Source organism: Piliocolobus tephrosceles, chromosome 15 (genome assembly GCF_002776525.5).
Source record: "Piliocolobus tephrosceles isolate RC106 chromosome 15, ASM277652v3, whole genome shotgun sequence".
Lineage (NCBI taxonomy): Eukaryota > Metazoa > Chordata > Mammalia > Primates > Cercopithecidae > Piliocolobus > Piliocolobus tephrosceles.
In genome coordinates, this window is record NC_045448.1 from 62,955,021 (window position 1) to 62,977,904 (window position 22,884).

Genomic DNA, 22,884 nt, shown 5'->3' on the forward strand with positions numbered 1-22,884 from the left:
AGTCCACCATAAAAACACTGTTTAAAAACGGAGGGAAAGGAAGACAAAAGGGAGGAAAGCGGAGAGAGAAACGCTAGGAGACGGAGAGAGGCGGGGAATCCCAAAGCTGCCTGCTAGAGTCTGCTAGATTCGGCTTCACAGAGTAAAGACTCTGAGCAATAGTGCCATCTTGTGGGTATGAATAGTAATTACAATTAGTGCTCTCTCTCTCTCTCTCTCTCTCTCTCTCTCTCTCTCTCTCTCTCTCCCCCCCCTCCCCCCCCTCCCTCTCCCTCCTGTCTGTCTGTCTGTCTCTCTCGTCTACTCATGGTGTTTGCAACTGCGGGGGCACAAGCCGTGGATTTTGTTTCCACCCAAGACAATCGCCTCTCCCCCCACACCTAACACTAAACTACTCCAGACTCTGCACTCTCTTCCACACACCTCTGGGGTGAGTCCACAGTTGCCCAGTAGAAATACCTGCTATCTGATGTTTGACTCAACTCTAAGACTCATTCAACAAATATTTATTGTGCTCTTATTATGTGCCAGGCACTGTCCTAAGATCTGCGGACCTGACTATAAATAAAAATGTCTCCATTCATGCACTTTACATTTTAACCAGGGAGGCAAATATTAAACACATACATATAAAATATAATGGGATGTAGTAACAAGTGCAATAAAGGAAAATAAGGCAGGGGGTTCAGGGCTATTTCAGATAGGGTAATTGATGAGCTACAACTTTTTTTTTTTTTTTTTTGCAGAGATAAGGTCTTGCTATGTTGCCCAGGCTGGTCTTGAACCCCTAACCTCAAGCAATCCTCCTGCCTCAGCCTTCCAACGTGCTGGGATTACAGGTATGAGCCACTGTGCCTGGTGCAATCGCAACTTTTATCAGCAGAGATATCTGCTAATATCTGTGCAGAGGCGTGGATGAAGTGAGAGAGTAGGGCAGGTGAGTATCTGAGGGGAAAAGGACCTGCAAACACAAAGACCAAAGCCATCTGTCCAGATCTTCTCTGAGATGTGACTCCAGAGTAGCAGCCAAAGAATATGACACTCAGGAAGTCATCTAGGGTTCGAGGTGCTAATGCCAACTTTTTTCTTTTTCCTTTTTTGAGACAAGGTCTTGCTCTGTCACCCAGACTGGAGTGCAGTGGTGCAAACACAGCTCACTGCAGCATTGATCTCATGGACCCAATTGAGCCTCCCACCTCAGCCTCCCTAGTACCTGCGATAACAGGTGGATGACCCCATGCCCAACTGATTTTGGTATTTTCTGTAGAGATGAGATTTTGCCATGTTGCCCAGACCATGTTCTGGTCTCGAGCTCCTGGACTCAAGTGTTCTACCTGCCTTGGCCTCCCGAGGGATTGCAGGTGTGAGCCACCATACCAAGCCTAGAGCCAACATTTCTCTTTTTTCTATGCTTAGCGTACAAAGGTATCTTTATCAAAATCCACCTGCTAAGGCCCCCACTACGACAGCATGTGGGGACGCTCTAGGCCATTCTGGATTCAGGACCTTCTGGCTCCATTCTGAATACAAAAGCTGACTTTTGACATGAGAAATCTGACACACTCTTCACTCTCGGAGCCTGGGATTTTCTTTCCCAAATAGCTGGGCTTCTCTCTGTGGCCAGTGGTGATCACACAAGCTTGCCTTTGCTTATATCAAAGACCCCAGGTCTCCAGTTGAATGTCTCCACCAAGACATCAGAGTTGAAATTAAAAAGAGCATTTCTTTCAGAGAATAAGCCCAAGCTTTGGAGATCTGGTTTGTAGCCGGTTCCTGTTCCAGGCCAGCCTGCTCTGTCCCTTGCTCATTTAATTTTCCAGGTTAACAAACAGAGCAAAGTTTCCCAGTGTGCTTGCAGAATATCACCTGGAACATTATTTGGGGGAGAGAGGCAGGGTGCTGAGCTTTTCTGAAGGCTTGTATTCTATAGGCCAGGGAGCCACTTACTTACAAGTAAAACTGTCCCCAACTAGATTGCTCTATCAGGGCCCATTTGGGGTTGGCTTTTTTAGCATATGAGTCAGCATATGAATCAGGCCAGGCGTGGTGGCTCACACCAGTAATCCTAGTGCTTAGGGAGGCTAAAGGGAGATGGTTGCTTGAGCCCAGGAGTTTGAGATCAGCCTGGTCAACACAGTGAGACTCCATTTCTACAAAAAATTAAAAAATTATCTAGGCATGGTGGCATGTGCCTGTAGTCCTAGCTAATTGGGAGGCTGAGGCAGGAAGATTGCTTGAGCCCAGTAGTTTGAGGTTGCAGTGAGCTGTGACTGTGCCACTGTACTCCAGCCTGGGTAACAGAATGAGACCCTGTCTCTAAAAAATGTTTAAAAATTTAAAAAAACAAGTATGAATCAAGTATAGCCTGAGTGGATTCTGGGTAGACAAGGGGACTGGTTTCATCAGGTTACTTGACTCAGAAAGGCAAAAATAGGCTGGGTGCCGTGGCTCACGCCTGTAATCCCAGCACTTTGGGAAGCCAAGTGGGGGAGGGGGGTGGATCACTTGAGGTCAGGAGTTCAAGGCCAGCCTGGCCAACATGGTGAAACCCTGTCTCTACTATAAATACAAAAATTAGCTGGGTGTGGTGGCACGCCCCTGTGATCCCAGCTATTCAGGGGGCTGACATGGGAGAATCACTTGAACCTGGGAGGCAGAGGTCGCAGTGAGCCTAGATCACGCCATTGCATTCCAGCTTGGGTGACAGATTGAGACCCTGCCTCAAAAAAAAAAAAAAAAAAGTAAAAAATACCTGAGGTCTTTTCTTTAGTGTCTGCATTCTCAATGTTCATTTTACACCCGAGAAGCAAAGCCAGGCAAGGCAGCCTGGTAAATAGGCCCGGATCTTTTCCCAGAGAGCACTTTGTAACCTTGATAGCAAGACTCAAATGACCTCCACCAAAATCAAAAACAAAACAAAACAAAAGCCCTATTTGAATGTTAGAAAACATCTTCACAATGAATCTAGTCTTTTTGTTTTTGTGGTTTCGGCAGCTGCTTTATTTGGGTGTGTTCTTGACAGTCATGGTTTCAGAGGGCTCTATCCAAGAGGAAGTCAGTCCTCTGAAGACCAAGTGTGTGTACTGGACAATTTGGGCTGACGGCAGCTGCCAGCTCATGCTTGGCTCTTCATGGTGGACTGTCTCTTGTGCAGGTCAGCTTGTCCTGGCAGATGCTGTTCATGACAGTGCTTTCCTGCCTGGGCCTGGGGAGAGGCCCTCCTGGGAGATTCCTCTTCTGGCTGAGCCTGTACCTGGGCCTGTGTGCAGGTAAGGAAGGTAGGTCATTGCTGCCTTGAAACTAATCCAGTGGATGTACCTGGATCAGAAGACACAATGAACTCACCAAAGTCAAATCATTGTTAACCAGGGCAAAGACTTACTTACAGGAAAAGTCCTCTCCCTTCCATGAGAAACAGCTCTACCAACACCATCCCCTCTCCAGTGAGGGCCGTCATGGCATTTGTCGTGTGTGTGGTTGTTGTTTTTTGGAAGATGGGATCTAGAGAGTGAGAGGGGGTAGGGGTACAGGACTGGCAGCATTAGCAAGGGCTTAGAGCAAGTACATTTGGTAGCTGCCCATGGGAGTGTAAACATTTCAGGAGGCCGGTCTGCCAATGTGTGTCATGCCCACAACAGTCCTGGCTTATTGTTATTTATTAATTACTGTGGATTTTTAAGATTATCCTTTTTCACTCTCAAAGAATTCTGCTTTGGAGAATAAATGATATAGTCACCCAATCTTTGGTGTGCCTTTAGGGAACGTATCCTAAAAATATGTACAAATATTTTTGTAATGTAATTTACATATTTGTAATTTACAAATATGTAAATGTAGGGATGTTTACTACAGGGGTATCAGGCTTAAAGAAAAGCTAGAGGAGGCCGGGCGCGGTGGCTCAAGCCTGTAATCCCAGCACTTTGGGAGGCTGAAACGGGCGGATCACGAGGTCAGGAGATCAAGACCATCCTGGCTAACACGGTGAAACCCCGTCTCTACTAAAAAAAATACAAAAAACTACCCGGGCGAGGTGGCGGGCGCCTGTAGTCCCAGCTACTCGGGAGGCTGAGGCAGGAGAATGGCGGGAACCCGGGAGGCGGAGCTTGCAGTGAGCTGAGATCCGGCCACTGCACTCCAGCCTGGGCGACAGAGCGAGACTCCGCCTCAAAAAAAAAAAAAAAAGAAAAGAAAAGCTAGAGGTAAGTTATGTGTTTACTAACAGAGAATTAACTAAATTAGTTAAATAAATTATAGTACCTTCCACACGGTAGAATGCTAGATAAGCCATTTAAATGAAATGTGGAAAAATATTTAGTGCCATGGGAATATATGCATATTATTAAGGAAAATTACTAAACACTGCTTATATATAACACTATTATAATAGTGTTTAGTAATATATTATATATAGTGTTTAGTAATTTAATATTAAATACTATATATATTTAGTAATTCACTACATATAGTAATTTAATATTAATGATTATATATATATTATCATACAAACCTAGTTTACAAAGAAAAAAACATATGCACTGAACAAGACTTGATGAATATACACTAAGCCATCAACAGTGGTTATTTCCAGGAAGTGGAATTAGAAGTGTCATGTACTTTCTTTTATGCCTTTTCTGCATTCCTACATTTTCTGCAAGGAATGTGTATGTTGTAGGCAAAATAATAACATCAAAGATGTCCACATCCTAATCCCCAGAACCTGTGAATATGCTAGGTTACATGGCAAAAGGGAACCACGACCACAGATAGAATGAAGGTTGCTGATCAGCTGCCTTTGAGAAGGGGAGTGTATCCTGGATCATCCAGGTGAGTCCAGTGCAATGACAAAGGTCCTTAAAATGGGGAAGAGAGGCTGGGCACAGTGGCTCACGCCTGTAATCCCAGCACTTTGGGAGGCTGAGGTGGGCGGATCATGAGGTCAGGAGATTGAGACCATCCTGGCTAACACGGTCTCTACTAAAAATACAAAAAAAATTAGCCGGGTGTGGTGGTGGGCACCTGTAGTCCCAGCTGAGGGAGGCTGAGGTAGGAGAATGGCGTGAACCCGGGAGGAAGAGCTTGCAGTGATTCGAGATAGCGCCATTGCACTCCAGCCTGGGCGACAGAGCGAGACTCTGTCTCATAAATAAATAAATAAATAAATAAATAAAATGGGGAAGAGGAAGGCAGAGGAGTGAATGTCAGAATGATGTGATACATGTGAGGAAGGCTTCACCAGCCACAGCTGGCTTTGAAGAAGGGGCCATGAGCCAAGGCATGTGGAAGCCTCTAGGAGGTGCAAAAGGTGAATGGGTTCCCCTAGAGTCCCCAAAAGGAATACAGTCCTGTTGCACCTTGATTTTAGCCTAGAGAGACCCATTTTGGACTTTTGACCCCAGAACTATGAGATAATAAATCTGTGCTGTTTTAAGCCACTAAGTGAATGATAAGTTGTTGTAGCAGCAATGGAAACTAACACAACAAATTCCTTTTTCAGTCAGAAAAAAAGATAATAAGAGAAGTCATTTTTAAAGAGAGGATTGGGCTAAGCTCGGTGGCTCATGCCTGTAATTCCAGCACTTCGGAAGGCCAAGGCAGATGGATCACTTGAGGTCAGGAGTTTGAGACCATCTGGGCAACATAGCAAGGCCCTGTTTCCACAAGAAAATGAAAAAATTAGCCAGGTGTGGTGGAGTGCACCTGTAGTCTCAGCCACTTGGGAAACTGAGGCAGGGGGATTGCCTAAGCCCAGGAGTTTGAGGCTATAGTGAGTTGTAATGGCACCACTGCACTCCAACCTGGGTGATAGAGCAATACCTTATCTCAAAATACTAATACTGATACTACTACTACGACTACTACTAATAATAAAATAATAGAGGATTAGAAACCATTCTTTGTAATCTAACCCAACAGCCATCCAGGGAGGAGGCCTGGATCAGTCTTCTTCCTATAATCTGCACAAGGAGCTTCCAGAACTAGCTGGCTGTTGTTTTGTTATTAGCAGATAACAACAATATTGTCAATAAGTAAATAATCAAGAACCCCAAGCAGATTTAACTCAAACAAGACTACCTTAAGGCATTTAATAATCAAACTCCCAAAAGTCAAGGATAAAAGACAGACTCTAAAAGCAGCAAGAGAAAAGAAACAAATAACATGCAATAGAGCCCAAATATACCTGGCAGCAGACTTTTCAATGGAAACTTTACAGGCCAAGAAAGAATGGCATGACATATTAAAAATACTGAAGGAAACAAACTTCTACCCTAGAATAGTATATCCAGGGAAAACATCCTTCAAACGTGAAGAAGAAATAAAGACTTTCCCAGACAAACAAAAGCTAAAGGATTTAATAAACTCCAGACCTATCCTACCAGAAATGCTAAAGGGAGGACTTCAATTGGAAAGAGAAAGACATTAATGAGCAATAAGAAATCATCTGAAGGTACAAAACTCACTGCCAACAGTAAGTACACAGAAGAACACAGAATATGATACCACTGTGACTATAGTTTGTAAACTACTTTTATCCTAAGTAGAATAAACGATGAACCAGTCAAAAATAATAACTATAACAACCTTTCAAGACATAGTCAGTAAAATAAGACATAAATAGACCAGGCACAGTGCCACACTCCTGTCACCCCAGCACTTTGGGAGACTGAGGCGGGTGGGTCACTTGAGGTCAGGAGTTCAAGACCAGCCTGGCCAGCATGGTGAAATCCTGTCTCTAGTAAAAATACAAAAATTAGCTGGGTGTGGTGGTGCATGCCTGTAATCCCAGCTACTCAGGAGGCAAGGCAGGAGAATCGCTTTAAGATCATGCCACTGCACTCCAGCCTAGGCAGTAGAGCGAGACTCTGCCTCAAAAAAACAAACAAACAAACAAACAAAAAGATATATAAATAGAAACAATAAAGATTTTAAAAGCTGGGGGATGAAGTTAAGCCATAGAATTTTTATTAGTTTTCTTTTTGCTTGTTGTTTATGCAGAGTGTTAAGTTGTTATTAGGTTAAAATAATGTGTTATGGCTGGGCACAGTGGCTCACACCTGCAATCCCAGCACTTTGGAAGGCCAAGGCAGCCAGATCATGAGGTCAGGAGATGGAGACCATCCTGGCTAACATGGCAAAACCCTGTTTTTACTAAAAATACAAAAAATTATCCGGGCGTGGTGGCAGGTGTCTGTAGTCCCAGCTGCTCAGAAGGCCAAGGCAGGAGAATGGCATGAACCCGGGAGGAGGAGTTTGCAGTGAGCTGAGATTGTGCCACTGCACTCCAGCCTGGGTGACAGAGTGAGACTCCATCTCAAAAAAAAAAAAAAAAAAAAAAAAGAAGAAAAGTGTTATAGCATTTGCAAGCCTCATGGTAACCTCACACAATTAATACACAAAAAATAAAAAGCAAGAAACTAAATCACATCACCAGAGAAAACAATTTTCACTAAAGGAAAACAGAAAGGAGACAAAAAAGACCAGAAAATAAATAATGAAATGGCAGGTGTAAGTCCTTACTTATCAGTAATAACATCAAATGTAAATGGACTACATTCTCCAATCAAAAGACATAGAATGATGGACCAAATGAATGGACAAAAAAATAAGATCCATTGATCTGTTGCCTACAAGAAACATACTTCACCTATACAGACATACATATCCTGAAAATAAAGGGATGGAAAAAGATATTCCATGCCAACAGAAACCAAAAAAGAGCAGGAGTAGCTATACTTATATCAGACAAAATATATTTCAAAACAAAAACCTATAAGAAGTGACAAAGAAGATCACTATATAATGATAAAGGAGTCAATTCAGCAAAAGGATATAACAATGTTAAATATATATGTACCCAACACTGGAATACCCAGATATATAAAGCAAATATTATTAGAGATGAGGAGAGAGATAGGCCCCAATACAATAATAGCTGGAGACTTCAACACCGCACCTTCAGCATTGTACAGATCTTCCAGACAGAAAATCAACAAAGAAACATCAGATTAATCTGCACTATAGGCCAAATGGATCTAATAGGTATTTACAGAACATTTCATCCAATGGCTGCAAAAAACACATTCCTTTTCTCAGCACATGGCTCGTTCTCAAGGATAGACCATATGTAAGGTCACAAAACAGGTCTTAAAACATCCAAAAAAATCAAAATAATATCCAGCATCTTCTCTGACCACAATGGAATAAAACTAGAAATTAGTAGCAAGAGGAATTTTGGAAACTATACAAATACATGGAAATTAATATGTTCCTGAATGACCAACAGGTCAATGAAGAAATGGAGAAGGAATTTGAAAAATTTCTTGACATGGATGATATTAGAAACGCAACATGCCAAAACCTATGGAATACAGCAAAAGCAGTACTTAGAGGGACATTTATAGCTTTAAGTGCCTACAACGAAAAAGAGGAAAAACTTCAAATAAACAATCTAATGATGAGTCTTAAAGAACTAGAAAAACAAGAGCAAACCAAACCCAAAATTAGTAGAAGAAAAAAAAAATCAGAGAAAAAACTAAATGACATTGAAATGAAAAAAATTATATAAAAGATCAACAAGACAAAAAGTGTTTTGAAAAGTTAAACAAAATTGATAAACCTTTAGCCAGACTAAGAAAAAAAGAGAGATGATCTAAATAAATAAAATCAGAAATGAAAAAGGAGACATTACAACTGATACTGAAGAAATGCAAAGAACCATTAGTAGCTACTATAAGCTACTATATGCCAATAAATTGGAAAATCTAGAAGAAATGGATGAATTCCTAGACACATACAACCTACCAAGATTGAACCATGAAGAAATCCAAAACTTGGACAGACCAATAACATGTAATGAGACTAAAACTGTAATAAAAAGCCTTCCACTAAAGAAAAGCCTGGGACCTGATGGCTTCACTGCTAAATTCTACCAAACATTTAAAGAAGAATGAATACCAATCCTAGTCAAACTATTCCAAAAAGTAGAGGAAGAGGGAATACTTCCAAACTCATTCTATAAGGCCAGTATTACCCTGATACCAAAACCAAAGACACATCAAAAAAAGAAAACTACAGGCCAATATCTCTGATTGAAGCAAAAATCAACAACAAAATACTAGCAAACCAAATTCAGTAATACATTAGAAAGACCATTCGTCATGACCAAGTGGGATTTATCTCTGGGATGCAAGGATGGTTCAACATAAATAAATCAATCAACGTGATACATCGTATCAACAGAATGAAGGATAAAAACCATATGATCATTTCAATTGATGCTGAAAAAGCATTTGATAAAATTCAACATCTCTTCATGATAAAATCCCTGAAAAAACTGGGTATAGAAGGAACATATCTCAAGATAATAAAAGCCATATACAACAAACCTGCAACCAGTATCATACTGAATAGGGAAAAACTAAAAGCCTTTCCTCCAAGATCTGGACAAGGATGCCCAGTGTCACCACTGTTATTCAACATAGTACTGGAAGTCCTAGCTAGAGCAATCAGACAAGAGAATTACATAAAGGGCATCCAAATTGGAAAGGAAGAAGTCAAATTACCTTTGTTTGCAAATGATGTGATCTTATATTTGGAAAAACCTAATGACTCCACCAGAAAACTGTTAGAACTGATAAACAATTTCAGCAAATTTGCAGGATACCAAGTCAACATACAAAAATCAGTAGCATTTCTTTATGCCAACAGTGAACAATGTGAAAAAGAAATTTAGCAAGTAATCCCATTTATAATAGCCACACATAAATACCTAGGGATTAGCTTAACCAAAGAAGTGAAATATTTGTTTAATGAAAACTAAAAACACTTATGAAAGATTGAAGATGAAAGATGGAAGATTGAAGAGGACACCAAAAATGGAAAAATATTTTGTGTTTATGAACTGGAAGAATCAATATTGTTAAAACATCCATACTACCCAATGCAATCTACAGATTCAGTGCAATCTTTGCCAAAATACCAATGACAATCTTCACAGAAATAGGAAAAACTACCCCAAAATTTATATGAAACCACAAAAGGCCCAATTGCCAAAGCTATCCTAAGCAAAAAGAGCAAAACTGGAGGAATCCACATTACCTGACTTCAAATTATATTACAGAGCTATAGCAACCAAAACAGCATGGTACTGGCATAAAAGCAGATACATAGACCAATGGAACAGCATAGAGAACCCAGAAACAAATCCACACAGCTACAGTGAACTTATTTTCAACAAAGGTGCCAAGAACACACAGTGGGGAAAAGACAGTCGTCAATAAATGCTGCTGGGAAAACTGGATATTCATATGCAAAAGAATGAAGCTAGGGTGCTACCTCTCATCATATATAAAATTCAAATCAAAATGGATTAAAGATGTAAGTCTAAGACCTCAAACTATGAAACTACTACCAGAGAATATTGGGGAAAATCTCCAGGACATTGGTCTGAACAAAAATTTCATGAGCAGTACCCCACAAGCACAGGCAACCTAGGCAAAATGAACAAATGGAATCATATCAAGTTAAAAGGCTGCTGCACAGCAAAGGATACAGTCAACAAAGTGAAGAGACAACCCACAGAATGGGAGAAAATATTTGCAAACTACCCATCTGATAAGGGATTAATCACCAGAATATATAAGGAGCTGAAACAACCCTATAGGAAAAAATCAAATAACGCAATCAAAAAATGAGGAAAAGATTTGAATAGACATTTCTCAAAAGAAGACCTATGGCACACAGGCATATGAAATGGTACTCAACATTATCAATCATCAGAGAAATGCAAATCAAAACCACAAGGAGATATCATCTCCCCCCAGTTAAAATGGCTTATAGGCAAAAGACAGGCAATAACAAATGCTGGCCAGGATGTGGAGAAAGGGGAACCCTTGTATACTGTTGGTGGGAATATAAATTAGTACAACCACTATAGGGAACAGTTTGGAGGTTCCTTGAAAAACTAAAATTGAGCTACCCTAGGATTCAGCAATTCTACTGGTAGGTATACACCCTAAAGAAAGGAAATCATAGGATATCTGCATTCCTATGTTTGTTGCAACACTGTTTACAATAGCTAAAATTTGGAAGCAACCTAAGTGTTCATCAACAGATGACGGGATAAAGAAAATATGGTACATATACACAATGGAGTGGTACTCAGCCATAAAAAGAATGAGGTTCAATCATTTGCGACATGGATGGAACTGGAGATCATTATATGAAGCGAAATAAGCCAGGCACAGAAAGACAAATATCACATGTTCGCACTTATTTGTGGGATCTAAATATCAAAACAATTGAACGCATGGACATAGAGAGTAGAAGGATGGTTACCAGAGGCTGGAAAGAGTAGTGGGGGGTTGGGGGAATGGTTAACGGGTACAAAATTAGAAAGAATGAGACCCAGTATTTGATGGCAGAACATTATGACTATAGTCAGTAATAACTTAATTATACCTTTAAAAATAACTTAAAAGAGTGTATTGGATTGTTTGTAACTCAAAGAATAAATGCTCAAGGGAATGGATTAAAAAATATACAAGTAAATAACCAGAATGGCCCACAGCTAAGAACTGTCCTAAAGCCATGCACAGTTAATGGGGCAAAAGCAACCAGTGCTATGTGACCAGAAGAGGGAGAACAAGGAGGGTGGCTGATTTTGAGAGTTCTGGGACTAGGAAAGGACAAGAACCCTTTTGAAGTGAGTGGAAATTACCAGGTTGTCCTACTGGTTTGTGCTGGCAAATCTTGTTCTGGCATCAACAAGTAGAAGAAGGGTGATGAGCACACCCGTGGGGAGCTTTCCAACCCCACCCAGGGGCATGGAGCCGAGCATGTTTGGAGTCTTTACCTTTCCGGATTGCTCGTTAAAACAACACGTTCAGGGTGGAAAGTTGCAGGAGATTCTCTCAAAATTCTTTTTTATTTGTTTTGAAGGAACTCTTAGGGAAACCTCAGACCCTTAGCATTGGCTGCAGTGAACATGTTATCGGCAAATGGAAACAGCAGTTTCTTTGCTAGTGGGTCTAAAATTACCTCCTGTTTGGTTTAATCTGTTGTAAGACTCCCCTTCCACAGGATCCAGGGCTCTCTGGAAGCAGGTGCTGAGATGGAGTTTGGTGTGCATGGTATTAATGAGGGGTAAACACCTATGAAGGTCAGGCAGCCGGAGTAGGACTGGGCAAAGAGGGGTCACACCATGATTCAAGCTGGATAAAGCCCATCCCATAGGCATGTATGGCCCATTGGTGTTGTTTATGGGTGGGCAGAAGTGTCCAGGCATTGAGGTGCCCTTCCCACGGTCAGTCACTGGATGTGGGCATGGTCTTGGTGAGGCAGCTCTCGGTCAACCCTGAGGGAGCTGGAGGTTGTCTGCAGGCTGTGGCAAGTCCTTCTTTGAGGGGCAGCTGAGTTGGCATATCTCTGTGTCTACCACACCATCCCCCTAGTGGACCTTGTTCCACTTGCTGGCTTGGATCCACAGACCTGCTAATGGGGTGTGTGCAAGAGGGACTTGGCTCATTTTGCACAGCCCCTGAGAGGAGAGATGTGACCATCAGGGAAACGTGTCAAGGAGGCCGACCTCAGCTCAGAACAAAAGGCTTCATCATAAATGTCTCTTTACAATGGGACAGAGCTATAGCAACCAAACAGCATGGTACTGGCATAAAAACAGACACTTAGACCAGTGGAACAGAATAGAGAACCCAGAAACAAACCCACAAGCTACAGTGAACTTATTTTCACTTATTTCACCTTATAAAAAGAGGTGCAGATGTCCTGCACCACTGGAATACTCAAACAGAGCTTGGGGACCTGTGTGGCAAGTTGGATAAGGGATTTCTACATTGAGCCTGCGAGTGGACTGGGGCCTCTGGGGCTCCTTATGTCTCTGAGAGTGTGTGGCTAATGGGGCCATCTCAGGCTGTACTTCCAGGTGGCTGCTCTTGGCCTCTGGGGCTCTGTCTGCTGTTGTTACCTCTAGAGGTGATGTCCATCTCATGTGAGTCCACTGGCTACTTCCAGCATCTTGCCACAGGCAGGTCCCACTTAGCCCAGACAAGGTCCAAATCTGGTTCAGAGAATTCTACAGACTGTCCCCATCACACACCCCACCTCAGAGAATTCTACAGGCATCCCTGTGAGATGCCCCACCCATTACACCACTTGCCTGACTGCCAGTCTTAGTTTCCCTTCCCATTTGGCCACTTTTGGATTTGCCAGTTCCAGTATGGGCCCACACACCCCACGGGACATTGCCCCCACTGGCTGGCCCTCAGCCCTCTGCCTGCAGCCTTGGGCATGCCACACTGTACTTCCTCTCCCAGGCAGGTCCTGGAGACTTCACCAGCTGGTGATGGCACCTCCTGCCCATCCCTGTCCTGGAGGCAAGAACAGACGGTAACGAGTCCTGAATGTTCATAATCCCCTTGGCATATGGGGTTTCCTTTTATTTGCTCAAGCTGTACTTACACAAATTCCAGAGGTTGCCGCCTTTTCCTTGTATTTCAGAATTTGATAAACAGTCATGTTTATTTTATTAATGCTGCTCATTACTTCATATATATGTTTAAAAATCTTAGTGTATCCTGGCCGGGCGCGGTGGCTCACACCTGTAATCCCAGCACTTTTGGGAGGCTGAGATGGGTGGATCACGAGGTCAGGAGATCGAGACCACCCTGGCTAACACGGTGAAACTCTGTCTCTACTAAAAATACAAAAAAAAAAAAAAAAATTAGCCAAGTGTGGTGGCTGGTGCCTGTAGTCCCAGTTACTCAGGAGGCTGAGTCAGGACAATGGCGTGAACCCCGGAGGCGGAGCTTGCAGTGAGCCGAGATTGCGCCACTGCACTTCAGTCTGGGTGGCGAGACTCCGCCTCAAAAAAAAAAAAAAAAAAATCTTAGTGTACTCTACATACAAAATGATATGTATTATGTACCTGTTACCATGTCTGAGCACCCACTGTCTGGTGTAAGACATGGAAATTTATCAGAGCCTTTGAAATTCCCTGCAGTCTTTTCTCTCCCAGAAGTAGAAGGGGGCCCTGTCCTGAATTGCAGGTGCATCATTCCTTTGCCTTCCTTTATAGCCTACCTCCTATAGCATATGCAATTTGCTTTTGCTAATTTAAAAAATTTATATAAATGGATTCTACTATGTTATTCCTTATGATGTTTTTCCCTCCCACTCAATGTTATGTGTTTGAGATCCAGCCATGCTATAGGGGAATGTGGCTTGTGATTTTTTGCTTCAGTCAGGCACCTCCTTAGTCTTCCTCTTTCCCATGATCCTGTGGGTTGGAGGGTCCTGGGCTTTCAGCTCATGTTTGTGCAACAGTCCCACAGGAGACCGCTTTTCTTTCTTTGCCTCTTTCTCATTATTCCCCTCTTGTCTCCTTTGCATCTTCCACTATAACCTCCTTCAAGTGCAAAGACTATCCCTCCCTCACCACACACATGAACATATGCACAGGGTTTCTGGAGACAAATATGAAACCATGGAGTTCATATGGACGTTGAGGATTGCAACTCTTTTACTTTGCTGAAATCTGGACCCTGGGACAGAAATGAGTTTTCTCTTCCTGCTTTAGCATAGTGAAGCACGTTGACTTACTGCAACTGGACTGGGCAGGCAGTGTTTCCCAAACTTTAGTGAGCACCAGAATTCCCGGGTCTGGGGCTGAGGGCTTGTTAATTAGGCAGATCTTGGGACCCCATTCCCCAGAGGCTCAGAAGCAGAAGATGTGGGATGGGGCCCAGGAATATGCATTTTAACAGATGTACTCTTCTCCATCCAGTGATTCTGATGCAGACTGTCCTCCAGCCGCTTTTTTTTTTTTTTTTTGAGATGGAGTCTCGCTCTGTCACCCAGGCTGAAGTGCAGTGGCACAATCTCAGCTCCAAGCAAGCTCCGCCTCCCGGGTTCATGCCATTCTCCCGCCTCAGCCTCCCAAGTAGCTGAGACTACAGGTGCCTGCCACCACGCCCAGCTAATTTTTTTCTATTTTTAGTAGAGATGGGGTTTCACCGTGTTAGCCAGGATGGTCTTGAACTCCCAACCTCGTGATCCGCCCGCCTCAGCCTCCCAAAGTGCTGGGATAATAGGCTTGAGCCACCACGCCCGGCCCCGGACACTCTTTTGGCAGACACCGGCCTCTGCCTGGGCCAGAACCAGAGGCACCTGACCTGAAATGCCGTCAATCTCCAAGCATGTCTCTTGGCCAGACATTAAATGAAAGCCTGTTCCCTGAGCTTTCAACGCTAGGTCTCAGTAAAAATAAATCTTCACTGAGGCTTGAAGTCCTGGCCAGGACTGTACTCTGGGAGAGAAAGGTCAGGCAGCCTTCAGACCTGGTGCTCTAAAACTTGGCTGCTCTGTCCATGGTTAAGTTGAGTGGAGCTTGCTACCTTTCCACATAGAGAGCTGGGAGAAAGAGCCGATGCTTGCTGCAGATGCATGAAATGGCTTAAGCTCCCAGGCTGAGGCCAGCAGTCCACGGGGCTGGCTCATGACTGGGAGAGCCGTAGCAGCAGCAGCAACTGCTGGAGTCACAGAGCCTGGCCCACAGGCACCTGGGAGCCCTCGGGTGTGGGTAGGCCTGCTCTGGCAGCAGGCCTTCCTCAGGCATTTTGCAGGCTGGCCAACTTGGTTTGGCTAGGGAGAAGAATTAGCACTAGACTCTTTGGCAGGATCTATTGATATGGGCACCTGTCTGCACTTCCCCCGTGGGACAAAGATCTTAGCTAGTGGTCACACTGGGGTCACCAGTCACAGCTGTTGGTGAAGAAGCCATCTGGGCCACTGGGGCATGTTGGCAGTGATACCCAGGGAAGCAGCTAAACCATTCTTTTTCAGCCTAATGAAATGAAAAACAAACATTTTGCGCCAAGGGCAGTGGAGAGGCACTGGTACAGGGGAGCCTGGTACATCTGTTCATCCGTAGTTGATGCGGCCAGGGGAGACGTGGGGTCATCATTCAGTGAGTGAGCCTGGCTCTACATGGTGCTGGCACCTCGGTGATGAACAAGAGACAGGGTGCCTGGCCTCACTTAGCTTTGCCTAGGTCAGTGATCATCACAGATGTTTACAAACTGAAGTATCTGCTAGGTCAGTGGGGACACAAAGAAGAGAGATGAACTTGACTTTAGTAGTCAAGGAATGCTCTGCAGAGGAAGAGACGGTTACGCTGGGCCCTAAAGGGTGGGTGGGAATCAGAAAGTTAGGAGAGGGCACTCCAGGCAGAGAAAACATCGAGGGCAAAGGCCTGGAGATGGGATTCAGCGGGTCGCAAAGATTGCTTTTGAGAATTCTCCTATAATGCACGTTAAGGTGCCTGGCCTCAGGTATGGCACTGAGTGGGCTCTTTGGAGAACTGTGGGGAGTTCTGTGTAGCTGGGACCCAGTGGAGGTGGCCTGAGAGACAGACCTGGGAAAAGGGAGGCGGGCTGTGAGCCAGGCTTTTCATGCCAGGCTAGGGAGTAAGAAAGGAAAGAAACTTTTTAATCTGAGGAACATCAGCCCCTTCGAAATACCAGGCCCAGAGAGACATTTAAAATGTGGCTGTAGTCACGTCTCACTCCGCCCATGAGATCAATAATTCCCTCCTGAAGCCACTTGCCATCTGGGCTCTAGACTGACACTCAGTAGCCGTAAAATGCCACACTCTGGACACCATAACTCATATTCTATAGTTCCACAATGTATAGCCAATCACTAATCAGCGTTATTTCTGAAAACCAATGAGAACTGTCAGACAACTTTATATCATCCCACTCCTTGTTCCCTTTCTCCTTTGAAAACTTGCTTGCAACAAAGGCAGAACAGAACACTCCCCAAGGCAACTTGGAAGTGTGTCCTGGGCAGCTGCCCTCACTTTGGCTCAAGTAAACTCTTTAAAGCCAGGCATAGTGGCTCATCCTTGTAATCCCAGCACTTTGGGTAGGCCAAGGTGGGAGGATTGCTTGAGGTCAGGAGTTCAAGACCAGCTCTGGGCAACATTGCAAGAACCTGTCTCTGCAACAACAATAAAAAATACATGAAAATTTAAAAATCAAGTAAACTTTTTTTTTCTTTTTCTTTGAGACGGAGTCTTGCTCTTTTGCCCAGGCTGGAGTGCGATGGTGCAATCTCGGCTCACTGCAACCTCCACCTCTCAGGTTCAAGCGATTCTCCTGCCTCAGCCTCCTGAGTAACTGGGATTACAGGTGCATGCCACCACACTCAGCTAATTTTTGTATTTTTAGTAGAGATAGGGTTTCACCATGTTGGTCAGGCTGGTCTCGAACTCCTGACCTCGTGATCTGCCCGACTCAGCCTCTCAAAGTGCTGGGATTACAGGTGTGAGCCACCGCGCCCAGCCTTCAAGTTAACTCTTTAAAATGATGTTTTATGCCTTCTTCCTTTAGGTCCATAGGACCTTGGTGGTGGCAGCCAGGGGAGGGTTTAATAGGGCATGCCCTTTTCTTGCATCTTGGGAACATCACCTGTGGAGGGAAGATCACCTGTGGAGGGGCAGGGCCAGAATCAGGGTGCTTCTTAGGAGCCTGTCAGTCTCTAAAGATACGTGGTCCTAAGAGCCTGGAGAGACAAGAATTTTTAAAAAGTTCTTCAGAGATAGAAAGAGAAGATATTGACATTATCTATATAGCCAGAGAGTGATGAGGCCCCAGGCTGTACTCTGATATGAAAACTGAGTAATGATGTGATACACATCAAAAGAAGGTGAGTTGCTTCCTTTAACTTACAACAACCCTGAAATGAAAGATAAAAAAGGGGTAGGGGATCCTATCAGAGTTACCCTCAAGAATCTATTCAGAGCCTGGCCAAAATCTGGTCCATAGATGACTGAGAAGCAATTTTCCCCTAAGTACAGTGTTTCCAAACTTCCGCAGTGATAAGATAAAACTGGGCTGTTATAATCATGCAGATTACCTGGTCTTTTTCCTGGAAATGCAGATTCAGGGGATGTAGGTTGGGACCCAGGAATCTGTGTATTTGACAAATGCTCAGGAGGTTCTTATTTTCTGGTAAGTCTGGAAAACTCTCCTCTCTGGGAAAACCTCTTTAGGCCCATGAAAATTAAGTACAGTATAGAAATTAGAAATTATTTCAAATACATTGGATAGTATTAATTCTTTTTTTTGGGACAGAGTTTTGCTCTGTCCCCCAGACTGGAGTGCAGTGGTGCAATCTCGGCTCTCTGCAACCTCTACCTCCTGGGTTCAAGCAGGAGGTAATTCTCCTGCCTTAGCCTCCCAAGTAGCTGGGGCTACAGGCGTGTGTTACCACGCCCAACTAATTTTTGTATTTTTAGTAGAGATGGAGTTTCACCGTATTGGTCAGGCTGGTCTCAAACTCCTGACCTCATGATCCGCCCACCTCAGCCTCCCAAAGTGCTGGGATTACAGGTGTGAGCCACTGCACCTGGTCAGTATTAATTCTTTTGTTCTAGGAATACTCTATACATAGTTGACATTTTAAGTACTTATGATGTTTAAGAGAATTTGATCTATGAGAGGAACAGCTGAGGCTTATAATTTGAATTTTTTTTTTTTTTTTTTTTTGAGATAGGATCTTGCTCTGTCACCCAGGCTGGAGTGCAGCCCCCAGGTTCGAGCAATTCTCCTACCTCAGCCTCCCGAGTAGCTGGGACTACAGGTATGCATCACTACACCTGGTTAATCTTTTTGTATTTTTTTGTAGCGATGGGGTTTCTCCATGTTGCCCAGGCTGGTTTCAAACTCCTCGATTCAAGTGACCTGCCTACCTCAGCCTCCCAAAGTGCTGGGATTATAATTTGAATTTAAAAGTGTAATTGCAGAAGTTAGACTTGTGATTTTAAGTTGAAAGTTTTATAAATTTCTGTGTTGGAAGAGTTAGAAGAATTTAAGTATTGCTATATTTATCAGTTTATTATATTTACATTTATGAAAAGTGATGGTTAAAATTTTGTTTAAGTCAGATAATTGAGGTATTTAAAAAGAAATTGCATATATTAAATTTATAAAAGTAGTTTAAAATGTTTGAATGTATATACATAAGCTTATAAATAGGACCAAATATTAACCAACAACATTCTAAAGATGTTTCCTATAATTTGCTACAGTTATAAATGGGGGGAAAATCTTTCAAAGAACTTAAAAGTTAAAGGAAGGTTTTTTACAGATGAATGGATAAACAAAATGTGGTATAGCCATACAATGGAATATTATGCAGCCTTATAAAGGAAGAAAATTCTGTTACATGCTTCGACATGGATGAACCTGGAGGACACTATGCTAAGTGAAATAAGCCAGTCATGAAATAACAAATATAATATAATTTTACCTATGTAAGGTTAGAGTAGTCAAATTCATAAAGACAGAAGTAGAATGGTGGTGCCAGGGGCTGGGGCAGGGGAAGGAGAATGGGGAGTTAGTGTTTAATGTGTACAGAGTTTCAGTTTTGCAGATGAAAAGAATTCTGTGGATGGATGTTAGCAGTGGTAGAACAACAACGTGAATGTACTTAATGTCACTGAACAATGTGCCACTTAAAAATGGTTAAGATGGTAAAAAAAAAAATATATATATATATAGAAATATATCTATCGGCCGGGCGCGGTGGCTCAAGCCTGTAATCCCAGCACTTTGGGAGGCCGAGACGGGCGGATCACGAGGTCAGGAGATCGAGACCATCCTGGCTAACACGATGAAACCCCGTCTCTACTAAAAAAATACAAAAAACTAGCCGGGCGATGTGGCGGGCGCCTGTAGTCCCAGCTACTCGGGAGGCTGAGGCAGGAGAATGGCGTGAACCCGGGAGGCGGAGCTTGCAGTGAGCTGAGATCTGGCCACTGCACTCCAGCCTGGGCAACAGAGCCAGACTCTGTCTCAAAAAAAAAAAAAAAAAGAAATATATATATCGAGAGAGAGAGAGACAGAGAAATGACACCTGAAAGTGCTCAATCCTTAGACCTTTAAAAGCTCTACTTACTGAAAATGTTGCCCAATAAAGTATAATTATAATTATTGGTGATAATAGTCAACAAATGTATGCTTAGTTAATTCTTTATATTAAATTATTCCTGTTGGAAAAAAAGCTAAAGGAAGATTTTTTTTTTTTTTTAAGACAGAGTCTCGCTCTGTCACCCAGGCTGGAGTGCAGTGGCCGGATTTCAGCTCACTGCAAGCTCCGCCTCCCGGGTTTACACCATTCTCCTGCCTCAGCCTCCCAAGTAGCTGGGACTACAGGCGCCGGCCACCTCGCCCGGCTAGTTTTTTTTTTGTATTTTTTAGTAGAGACGGGGTTTCACCGTGTTAGCCAGGATGGTCTCGATCTCCTGACCTCGTGATCCGCCCGTCTCGGCCTCCCTAAGTGCTGGGATTACAGGCTTGAGCCACCGCACCCGGCCAGGAAGATTTTTTTAATTGATCATGCCAAAAAGTTATATTGCTTTTTTTTTTTTTTTAAAAAAAACTAAAGTTATCTTTAATCTTTTCCATGCAGAAAAACCACCTACAAGGACTCCTCAAACTCACAATGAACATAGACTGTTCTCATAGGTAAGTGAGGGTTCTAGGGCTCTAACCAAGGCAATGGAAGGATGGATGGAGAGGAGAGGGGCTTATGTGGCAGGTGTCACCCAAGTAGAATGGTCCCACTGATGGAGCTATGGAAGAAGGAGCAGATGGCATCTGGGGAAGGGATGCCACATGTTCAGGTAGAAACTGAGCATTCAGTAGCCAGCCTGATCCCAAGGCAGGGCACTCAGAGACACCGGGTAGAGGTAAGGATTTGAGGGTATCGGGGATGGGTGGTGGTGGAAGTCCTGTGTGCTGCAAAAAAGACCCGAGAGACGTGTAGAGGGACCTTGACCAAAGACATAACTCTGAGGAATGCCAACACTTTCGGAGTGGTGGGAACTGAGATGGCAAGATTCACGTAAATGGTATAATTTCAGGACCCAGAATTCCTCTGCATCCCTCCTCCACCCCATATCTCTTCCAGGGCTTTGCCATGCCTGGAGTTCTTCAACCCAGGAAAAGGGGCTACAAGACTTTGACGTTCCACTCAGAGGTCCAGGGATTTTGGTGGGAGAGATGACATAAGGACTGAAATCACACAAAGGTGCAAATGACTAATGCCAGTAGGTTTCTGGAAGCAGGTTTCCTGGGACTGGAGGGTGCACTCCAAGGAAAGCTGAGTGATGAGGAGGCACCAGGAAGGGAGGAAGTGCTCAGAAAAGGGGAGGCCGGTGGCAGGAGTGACTCCTGGTCTAGCAGGTCTTCATGTCCATCTTGTTTTCACTCCAGGGGAATTTCAGCCTTAGCTTTGCCCAGGTTTGGGTGGCAATGATAGGGACAGGAGGCAGGGCAATTCTGGGCAGAAGTGGGCGGGTCCCCAGCAAGGGCCCCACCCTCAAGCCTGAAACTGTGGTCCCAAGTGAGATCATACATTCCTGTTTTCCTGCTTGAATGTTGCCTTTTCCAAAACCACCCATGGCCTGCCCCACCCGCTCTCCTGTGCCATGAAAGCCTAGGCGCCACCGGCAGAGAGAGAAGAGAAGCAGCAGCTGGATGTCAGAGACTACGGTTGAATGTCGGAGAGAAGGGGCTTGACTTCAGAGGGACAGCTTGATGGCATAGCTTTGGAGAGGAGTCTGGCCAGGGATGGCCGGACTCTGGGGGAAGATTACATACCCACTCCCTCCCCTTTTCAACTCCACTTCTCACTGAGAGCCACTTTCATCAGCAATAAAACCCCATGCATTTATCATCTCCAATTTGTTTGTGTGACCTCATTCCTCCTAGACCTCGGATAAGAACTCGAGTGTGGGTGCAAAGGGCTGTCACACTGACCCTCCACTGAGCTGTTAACACTTAAGCCATCTGCAGGTGGCAAAGCTAAAAGAGCATTGACTGAAACACTCCTTCTGGGGCTTCAGGGGCTGTGGGCACTCCCCTAGACACTGCTGCAGGGCCAGTACAGAGTGTGTTCCTGCTGGCACCCAAAGTGCTCTCCCTGGCTCCTGCCCCCGCTCACCTGCATGCTCCCTCCCTCGAGGGGTTGAGTGCAGCGGATTCTATTGAGTAAGGTTTGCCCCTGCAGGCACTGAAGTAGCTAGTTCAAGCACCTATACTCCAGTTCCCACCCACAAGGGGTCAGGGAAATTTCCTGCTCCAGCAAGATCCCTTGAGAAATAAGTGAGGCGGAATCTCTTGCAGCCTCTGGTGAGGGCTGGTGGGGTAGAGGTGGGGGGTGAGTGGGAAGAAGCCACTCCATCAGCTTTGTCTTGGCCTTTGGTGTTTTTTGATCTTTAATTCCCCCAGTATTGGTTACATTCCAGCTGTGGTTGGGTATCCCTGCTTCATTGGTTAACGAAGAGCAGGTGCATCATTAGTTAATTACCTCCTGAGGCCTCAGAGCTGCCCAAAAGGAGGAGGCAGTGGAAGCTTTGCCCCGCCTCAGACCACTGCTGCTGGAAGAGGGAAGGGAGCAGTGGTCAGAATGGGGCCCCTGCTCTCCATAGGCTTTTCTTCCTCCTGGTCTTCTTCTCTTGCCTGAGGGCTGGAATGGAAGCTCCCTGAGGGTCAGGCCCAGGCCCACCTCCATAACCAGGTTTCAGGCCTAGCCCCAAGCCTGGCCCGACTCTCAGGCCCTGAGCCAAAGAGGTGAGTATTCAGGGGCTGCCCGGGCTCTGTGCAGAGAGAGCCTGGCCTGCCACCCCATTGCTCTCAGGGAGCCCTGGGGTGAGGGCACCTTCCAGGAGTGGGTGGTGCATGGTTGTGCCCATGTGGGGAGTGGGCTGTTCTGAGGCCCCCAAATTGCATATCAGCATATTATTCAGAGCCCCTTTGGATGTCCTCGGGCAAGGGGGAGAAGTAGATGGGTAGCTCCTGGGGC

General features: G+C 44.3%; 1 long non-coding RNA gene across 2 annotated transcripts; it reads left to right on the forward strand.

Annotated features, from left to right (window-relative positions):
* Positions 1-779: 779 nt before the first annotated feature.
* Positions 780-21,758, forward strand: LOC111550569. 2 transcript variants are annotated; one of them, XR_002734102.1, is made up of 4 exons: positions 780-839; positions 3,155-3,278; positions 20,488-20,543; positions 20,989-21,758. It is a non-coding gene; the product is annotated as an uncharacterized LOC111550569 (long non-coding RNA). The 2 variants fall into 2 exon arrangements; XR_002734101.1 differs by having other exon boundaries at positions 3,155-3,269.
* The last annotated feature ends 1,126 nt before the right edge of the window (positions 21,759-22,884 follow it).